Here is a 9,412-nt window from a genome sequence, read left to right as displayed (position 1 = left end):
GACTACTGCTAGAATGCTGTTATGTTTGTTTAGAGTTAATATTTCATGCAAATGTCTGAACCCTGGTACTGTATTAAACTCATAGAAATGGCTTTGTGCCTGTTTGCTAATAAATATTTCTTTGCGTGGCAGAATTTGGTCTGGGGTTTGCTGTCTAGCTGTCTAAATCACACATCTCTTAGTATTGCAGTAATGGGTGAAGAGATATGTAGTTCTTCTCACCTTTAATTGTTGGATGTGCAAAGAACCTGGTAATTTTGAATGAATGGATTGAGATCAGTTGGCATATTAACGATAAACTTTATTTTACAGAAATCTTTTATTTAACTGAGGTTTTAAAATTATTATAAAACTAATAACGTATAAAATATCTCCCAAACTAACACAGATTCCTACTACTTGGATGTATTATGTTTCTATTACCTGTCTTTTATTTTTAGAATAGAGCTGTGTTCCACAACCTCTCAGTTTAGACTTATAGGTGCAATAATTCATTAAAAATGAATGCTAGGTTTGAAAAGTGTCACCCGAATGCTAAATATTCAACAGGCAGCCTAGTTCTGGCTCTCTGGAGAGAGTAAAGAGAGGTTTTGGCAAAAAGTCTTGGAAATAAACAGCTGATCTTACTGCCTTCATTTTGATGAGATAATTTGTGTTTATGCACATATTGAATTACGCTTAAATACATGGAAAATTTTAAATGCCAAAGGCAGGGGAAAAATGCTACATAGCACACATTTTAAGTGTTTTTTTTTTTTTTTTTTTTTTTTTTTTTTTTTTTTTTTTTTTTCCTGCTAAACTCAAACCACTTGAAAGCTAGGAAGAGTCACTGCTGGAAGATCCAGTGCTGGAATTGACAGTAGTTGCTCATAGTCATCACGGGAGCTGAGCTCTATAACTGTACGCAGCCCAGGGCCTGTACATACACTGGTTCCTACAAGCGTGGTGATGTGAAGTGAATGCTTGGGAACTGGGACTGGGATGTAAATTTCCCGTTTGCCAGGGGCCAGCTCTGGGACCTCAGGTGAATGTGACACTTCTCTGGGTAGTCAAGTCATCACCTACAGAATGCAGGACATGTCAAACGACTTCATTTGATGCACAATAAACAAAAATCAGCAAAGTCTCAGGGAACTTTGTAAAGACACGGGCAGTTTGAGGAGGTAATGTGGCAGAGTGGGAAGAGTGAGAATTTGGTAATAACCAAATAAACAAAGAAACAAAATAAAGAGACAACAGATAATGTTTTCTGAACATTTACTATGTATGGTGGAATATAATATCTTCAACAGCTCTTTTGACTGAGTGTTTTTATAGGTAAGCTGATTCCTCAGTCTGAACCTTATTTGCCATTAAGACTGCCCCATGCAGTGCAGTTGGGAAGGCAGAAGATTAGATGCAGGTGAAATCCTAGTCCTAAAGGAAGGGGGGAGGTGAAAGAGAAAAGCTAGACTTTTTCTGTTCCTGGATACATTATAGTATCAGGAGTAGCACAGGATGGAGGCAGAGTGAGCAGGTAATAGAGTGTGAGTGTGACCTTGGGCAAGTCATTTACTTTCTAAGCCTTGTAACTCAGCAAAACTGAACTAAGAAAGAATGAATTACTTTGCTGGTTGCTGTGAGCATTGTAAGTATGCAGTCAATTCACTCATTTATTTGAGATGATATTCTGAGCAGAGTAGACCTATACCTGTATGAGACACGGTTTCTATCTTTGAGGAGTTTATAGTGGAAAATGACATCTGTAAAAAAGCAAACACAATAAAGTGTGACAAGTCCTCCCCTAGTCAGCCTAGAAAAGAGTTTTAAGAGCAGGTGAAGCACAAGCTGACTCTTTAAGGATATGTGTCAGGTGGACAAAAGGGCAAGGAAGACCCAGGTGTGAAGGTATGTATGCATACGTATTACAAAACTGCTCAGCAGTGTTATTGTTATTATTATTGGTGCCATTGTTGTCTTTGCCTTTGAGGGCTTATAACATCATTGGGAAAATGTGATGATTAAACATGGAAAATGCCACAGAAACAGCAATAGCAACAACTCCAAGCTGTGCACTTGAGGGCTAGGGGCCTGTTAGGAAATAATAATAAAGAGACAACAGATAATGTTTTCTGAACATTTACTATGTATGGTGGAATATAATATCTTCGACAGCTCTTTTGACTGAGTGTTTTTATAGGTAAGCTGATTCCTCAGTCTGAACCTTATTTGCCATTAAGACTGCCCCATGCAGTGCAGTTGCGAAGGCAGAAGATTAGATGCAGGTGAAATCCTAGTCCTAAAGGAAGGGGGGAGGTAAAAGAGAAAAGCTAGACTTTTTCTGTTCCTGGATGCGTTGTAGTATCAGGAGTAGCACAGGATGGAGGCAGAGTGAGCAGGTAATAGATATTTAATTCATTTATATTTAATGTACTAATATTTACTTCTACCATCTAATTTTATGCTCTTTAATTGTCCTGAAATTTGTCCTTTTTGTTATGTTTAAGGGGAAGAATTAATTAGTTTTTTTATTCTACTTTTTTCCCCTCCAGTAGTTAGAAAGTCATATATTTCTATTCACTTACTGCTTACACTAGAAATTATAATACTCATACTGAATATATCAAATTCTGTTAATATCTTTGTCCTCTGGTATACCAGATTATATTTCCTTTTGTAATTCTTAGGATTTGTCAGACATACTGAATCTGTAGATTGACGTCTATCATCATGACAAAAAATTCAGAGGCAGTCTTTTTAAATACCTCTGTGATATTTTCTCTCTTTTTCTCCTGTTGACTATTCAATTCTCTTTTCTTTTAGAACTATGATTAGATTAATGCTTTACTTTCCTTATTTTACGTGACACTTGTTCTCTTTTTTCACATTTTCATCCTCTTTAACTCTCTGGATTATCTTCTGCAAAATTTCTTCAGAGAAACTCTCCAATTTGTTAATTCTCTTTTCAGATTATTCACTTTGCTTTAAAATATTTTAGTTTTTGTTTCTAGAAATTTCTTCCCCCATAGCTTCATGTTGGTTTTGTGTCCTGCAACTTTATTGAAATCATTTATTAATTGGTTCTAATAGTTTTTAGGTGAAGTCTTTAGAGTTGTCTATACGTAAGATCATGCTGATCTGAAACTAGGTACAATTTAACTTCTTTTCCATTTTGGATGACTGTTATTTCTTTCCCTTGCGTACTTGCTCTGGCTAGGACTTCCAGTACTATGCTGAGCAGAACAGGGCTTGTACTTGACTTGTTCCAAATCTTAGAGGAAAAGCTTTCAACTTTCCCCCATCGGGGATGATGTTAGCTGTGGGTTTTTCCATATATGAACTTCATTGTGTACATTCCTTCTATAACTAATTTGTTGAACATTTTTTATCATTAAAGAATGAATTTTGTCAATTTTTTATGCATCTATTGAAATGATTAATTTCATTGATTCATTAGCTTATGTTGAACCATCCTTACACGTATGGAATGAATCTCACTTGATCATAGTGAATGATTTTAATTTGCTGTTGAATTTGATTTTGTTGAGAATTTTTGTATGTATGTTCAGATACATTGGCGTGTAGTTTTTAATTTTTTGTAGTGTCTTTGTCTGGCTCTGGTACTGGGATAATGTTGCTCTTGTAAAATGAGTTTGGAAGTATTCCCTCCTCTTCAATTTTTGGAAGAGTTTGAGAAGAATTAATATTTTTAAAGATTTGGTAGTATTCTGCAGTGAAGCCAGTAGTTCCTGGGCTTTTTTTTCTAAGTTATCCAATTTGTTAGTGTATAATTGTTCATAATAGTCTCTTGTGATCTTTTGTATTTCTGTTGTAATGTCTTCCTTTTTTTCTGATTTTGTTTTTTCTCTTTTTTTCTTAGCCTAACTAAAGGTTTGTTGATTTGTGTTTCTCTTTTGAAAAAGCCAACCCATAGTTTCACTGGCCTTATTCCTGTTTCTGTTTTTGTTTTTTTAGTTCGCTGAGGTGAGTTGTTTATTTGAGATCACTATTCTGTTTTCACATAGACATTTATTGCTATAAACTTCCCTCTTAGGATTGCTTCTGTTGTATTATATAAGTTTTGGTATATTGTATTTCAATTTTCAGTTTTCTCAAAAAATTAAAAAATTAAAAAAATTTTTTTCATTGATCCATTTGTTCTTCAGGAGCATGTTGTTTAATTTCCATGTATTTGTGAATTTTCCAAAGCTTCTCCTGTTACTGATTTCTAGTTTTATACCATTGTGGTCATAAAAGATAGTTGATATGATTTCAATCTGCTTTTTTTTTTTTTAAATGAATGAAATATTTATTGCTCTTGTTAAGGATAAGTAAAACATAGTGCCTGTTACACATGCTGACAACATCAGAAAAACCTAAAGGCCAGACTTACAAGGGAATTGAGTGTATTTAGAAAGGTACTTGTAACAGAAACCTCTGACTATAGTGAAATGCTTTAGTTTTCAAAGGGCACTCTGCAAACAGAGAAATCTATAATTGCTTTCTAGAGTGGTTAAAACTGCTGAGACAGCTTTGCAAATTCAGTATAAAACTGCACAACACTTTATGGAATGAAATAGTACCAGATTGATTGTTAACACAAACTGGCCTTGGAAACAATACTAAAATTCTGAGAACCGTGATGACCATAGCAAGCCATAAGGGAAATAACTCTCACAGTGTTTTTATTTTTCTCACATATAAATCTGTTTGAAATTCAAGAGTATTGTAAACATATATTATTTTGAATTGCAATTAATCTAATTCACTGATTCTCACTTGCGAATATACATAAAAACCGACTGGAGAGACTGCTACAATTTGAATTTCTTTTTTTTTTTCTTTATTTTATTTTATTATTATACTTTAAGTTTTAGGGTACATGTGCACAATGTGCAGGTTTGTTACATATGTATACGTGTGCCATGTTGGTGTGCTGCATCCATTAACTCGTCATTTACCATTAGGTATATCTCCTAATGCTATCCCTCCCCCCACCCCAACCCCAAAACAGTCCCCAGAGTGTGATGTTCCCCTTCCTGTGTCCATGTGTTCTCATTGTTCAATTCCCACCTATGAGTAAGAATATGTGGTGTTTGGTTTTTTGTCCTTGGGATAGTTTGCTGAGAATGATGATTTCCAGTTTCATCCATGTCCCTACAAAGGACATGAACTCATCATTCTTTATGGCTGCATAGTATTCTGTGGTGTATATGTGCCACATTTTCTTAATCCAGTCTATCGTTGTTGGACATTTGGGTTGGTTCCAAGTCTTTGCTATTGTGAATAGTGCCGCAATAAACATACGTGTGCATGTGTCTTTATAGCAGCATGTTTTATAATCCTTTGGGTATATACCCAGTAATGGGATGGCTGGGTCAAATGGTATTTCTAGTTCTAGATCCCTGAGGAATCGCCACACTGACTTCCACAATGGTTGAACTAGTTTACAGTCCCACCAACAGTGTAAAAGTGTTCCTATTTCTCCACATCCTCTCCAGCACCTGTTGTTTCCTGACTTTTTAATGATGGCCATTCTAACTGGTGTGAGATGGTATCTCATTGTGGTTTTGATTTGCATTTCTCTGATGGCCAGTGATGATGAGCATTTTTTCATGTGTTTTTTGGCTGCATAAATGTCTTCTTTTGAGAAGTGTCTGTTCATATCCCTCTTCTTAAATTTGTTAAGACTTGTTTTGTGGCCTAACATATAATCTATCCCGGAGAATGTTCCATGTGCAGTTGAGAAGAATGTGTATTATGTAGCTGTTGAATGGAATGTTTTCTATATGTCTGTTAGGTCCATTTGATCTAGAGTGTACTTTAAATTCAATGTTTCTTCATTTATTTTCTTTCTTTCCATTGCTGTCAGTGGGGTATTTTCGTCTACTATTACTGTATTGAAATTTACCTCCCTTAAGATCTGTTAATACTTGCTTTATATGTTTAGGTTCTCCAACATTGGGACTGGGTGTGTCTATATGTATATATATATATTTGTTATGTCCTGTGGCTGAATTGACTCTTTTATCATTACATAACGACCTTCTTGATTTCTTTGTACAATTTTGACTTAAATTCTATTTTATCTGATATAAATATAGCTATTCCTTCTCTCTTTTGGGTTTAATTTGCATGGGATATCTTTTTCCATGAAATCACTTTGCATGCATGTGTCCTTACAGGTGAAGTGAGTCTCTTGTAGACAGCACATAATTGGTTTGTTTTAAAAAATTATTCAACTACTCTATGGTTTTTGTTGGAGAATTTAATCAATTTATATTCAAGGTAAGTATTGATAGGTAAGAACTTACTAATTGCATTTTGTTAATTGTTTTCTAGTTGTTTTGTAAATCCTTTGTTCTTTTTTTTGCTATATTCCTTTGTATTTTTTTTCTAGTGGTATGTTTTGATTTCTTGCTTTTTTGTGGTTACCATGAAACTTACAAAAAACATCTTGAAGTATAAAAGGTTATTTTAAGCAGATAACTTAACTTTGACTGCAAAAAAAAAACAAAATAGAAAATAAAACTGTACACTTTTAGTCCAACTCTTGCCCAACATTTTGAATTTTTGATGTAATTAATTTAAATTTAAATTTAATTTGAATTTTTGATGGCATAATCTTTATATGGCATGTCTCTCAACAAATTATTGTAGCTATTATCAGTGTTAATAGTTTTGCCTCTAAACCTTCATACTAATGATATAAATGTTTTACACACAGTCATTACAGTATTAGAGTATTCAGAATTTGACTGTGTACTTAGTTTTACCAGTGATTTTTATTGTTTTTGTATTACTCATTAGCATCATTTTCTTTCAGCTTGAATAACTCCCTTTAGCATTTCTTGTATGACAGGTCTAGTGGGGATGAACTTTTAACCTTTTGTTTGGAAAAATCTTTATCTCCATCTACTTCATTTCTGAAGGACAGCTTTGCTAGGTACAGTGTTCTTGGTCAACAGGTGTTTTGTTTGTTTGTTTTTCCCCCCTTCAGCACTTTGAATATATCACTATATGATTCTGGTCTTTCTTGGCCTGTAAGCCTTCTGCTGAGATATCTGTTGATAGCTGTATTGGAACTTCCTTATATATTATTTGCTTCTTTTACCTTGATGTTTTTAGAATCCTCTCTTTGATTTGGTTTTCAAAAGTTTGATTATGTCTTGGGGTAGTCTTGTTTGGATTAAATCTGATTGGAGATCTTTGACTTTTCTACACTTGCATATTTACATCTTTCTTCAGGTTTGGAAAGTGTCCTGTGATTATTTTTTAAAATGAGCTTTCTACCTCTTTATCTTTTTCTTCTCTTAAATTCTTATGACATGAATTTTGGTCTTCTGATGTTGTCCCATAAGTACCAGAAGCTTTTCTTATTTTTCATTCTTTTTTCTCCTCTGACAATATTTTCAAATAACTTGTCTTTGGGCTCATAGATCCTTTTCTTCTGCTTGATAAATTCTATTGTTGATACTCTCTATTGCATTTTACATTTCACTTACTGTATTTTTTCAGCTCCAGGATTTCTGTTTCTTTAAAAAATCACTTCACTCTCTCTGTAGACTTCTTGTTCTGATAACATTATTTTCCTTATTTTACTGAATTGTTTATCTGTATTTTCTGGAATACACTGAGCTTCCTTAAAAGAGCTATTTTCAATTCTTTCTCAAGCAGTTCATACATTTCCATTTCCTTAGGGCCAGTCAGTGGCACTTTATTTTATCTCTTTGGTGATGTCATGTTTTCCTGATTGTGCTTGATCCCAGTGATTGTGCATTGATGTCTGCAAATTTGAAGTAGGTACTTATTTCATTCTTTGCCCAGACACTTCGTCTGGGAAAGCCTTTCAACAATCAGTTCGTCCAAAGATTCTGGACAGGCTATCTGGCATGGTTCAAAAGCTTGGGGATACTGGGGCTGGTGCATCACTGGAACAGGCCAGAAACCTGGGGTCACTAAGGCTTGCCTGCCACTGAGGGCAGTCTGGATCACAGGGCCACTGAAGTTGGCTTGCCCTGTGTCCTGCCTGGTGCCTGAGTGGGTATAAAGGCTCAGTCTGCAGGTACCAGTCTGGGATCTGGGGCTAAGTGGGCCTGTCCAATACAGAGTTTTATTGTGGCAGGGCCAGTGTTGGAGACCAAGGCAAAGTCCTGTACTCACTTTTCTCTCTTTTCACCAAATGAATGACATCTCTCTTCATACCGTGCTGCCTGGGTTTGGGGAAGGAATGATGTAGGAAATGTAAAACTATCCCTCCTACCCCCTTTAGTGTATTTTTCTCTTATTATTGTGCTATGCCAGGTGTTGCAATCTCTCATCTGGTTTCCTCGGCTCTTGTAAAATTATTTTTGTGTGTGAATAGTTGTTCAAATTGATGTTTCTGCAGAGAGATAATCACTGGAGAGTTTTCTTCCACCATCTTACTCTGTCCCTGTCTTCTTAACAGATATATTTCTAATGGAAACTTTCAGGAAATACATAACAAGGAACACAGCATTGATGTTCCAGAGGAAATCAGGCTTAATTGCCTTCAGGGTAAACAGATCAATATCCTACTCTAGGACTAGAGTCTGGGAGTACAAACCAGAGGGACATTAGTATTTTTACAATATCTACACTTTCTTGGATTTTTCCCACAGAGTACTAACTTTAGGAACTTTACACTCAAGAGAAAATAGGCTGACTCTAAGAAAATCCAGGCTAGAACATTACTTGACTAAGGCTTTATCTCCATTAATGGACTAAATAAGTTCAAGTGTGCACATCCATCCCAGGACTTCAGAGACTGCCTGTCTCAGGCTGTAGTGAGAGGAATAAGAGAGAATGGAAGAACTTTATATAAGACATAGAGGCCATTGTTGGAAATAAGCATTTGGATGGCAAAGAATTGAATCAGACAAATTAGAAATGAAGGAAGAGGACACAGAGTACTAGGTTAATATTTTTATAAGCTTAAGATGATAACATTTCAGGTCCTCATAGTAAAACATTATACCTCTTCCCTCCCTATGATACTTTTAACTTTTTACTTGTATTATAATTTTTTATATCAATTTCTCTCTGTCAGGTTCTAAGCACCTCACAGGTAAGATAAACATAATTACAGTGTTAATTTAAATTCAAGTGGACATCCATGCTACCAATTATTAACACACACAAACTATATAGCCAACAGGTATACTCGTTAATGTTCATGGTCTGGTAACTACTACTGAGGACTCTGAGTGGCTTAAAAAAAAAGGGCTTAAGGCTCAAACTCTCATGAAAATGTCTGAAATGATTCCTGTAGAAAAGGAATTGAAGTGGATAGGGTTATTTTGTGGCAACTGACCAATGAAAATCAACTGATTTCAATTTAACAATCCTATTATATTTCAAAAAAGACAGTATAAAAATATACTCTCCAGCTGTATTGGAAGAGAATTTTAAA

The sequence above is a fragment of the Nomascus leucogenys genome, chromosome 9 (genome assembly GCF_006542625.1).
Source record: "Nomascus leucogenys isolate Asia chromosome 9, Asia_NLE_v1, whole genome shotgun sequence".
NCBI lineage: Eukaryota > Metazoa > Chordata > Mammalia > Primates > Hylobatidae > Nomascus > Nomascus leucogenys.
Note: the sequence above shows the minus strand (reverse complement) of the source record.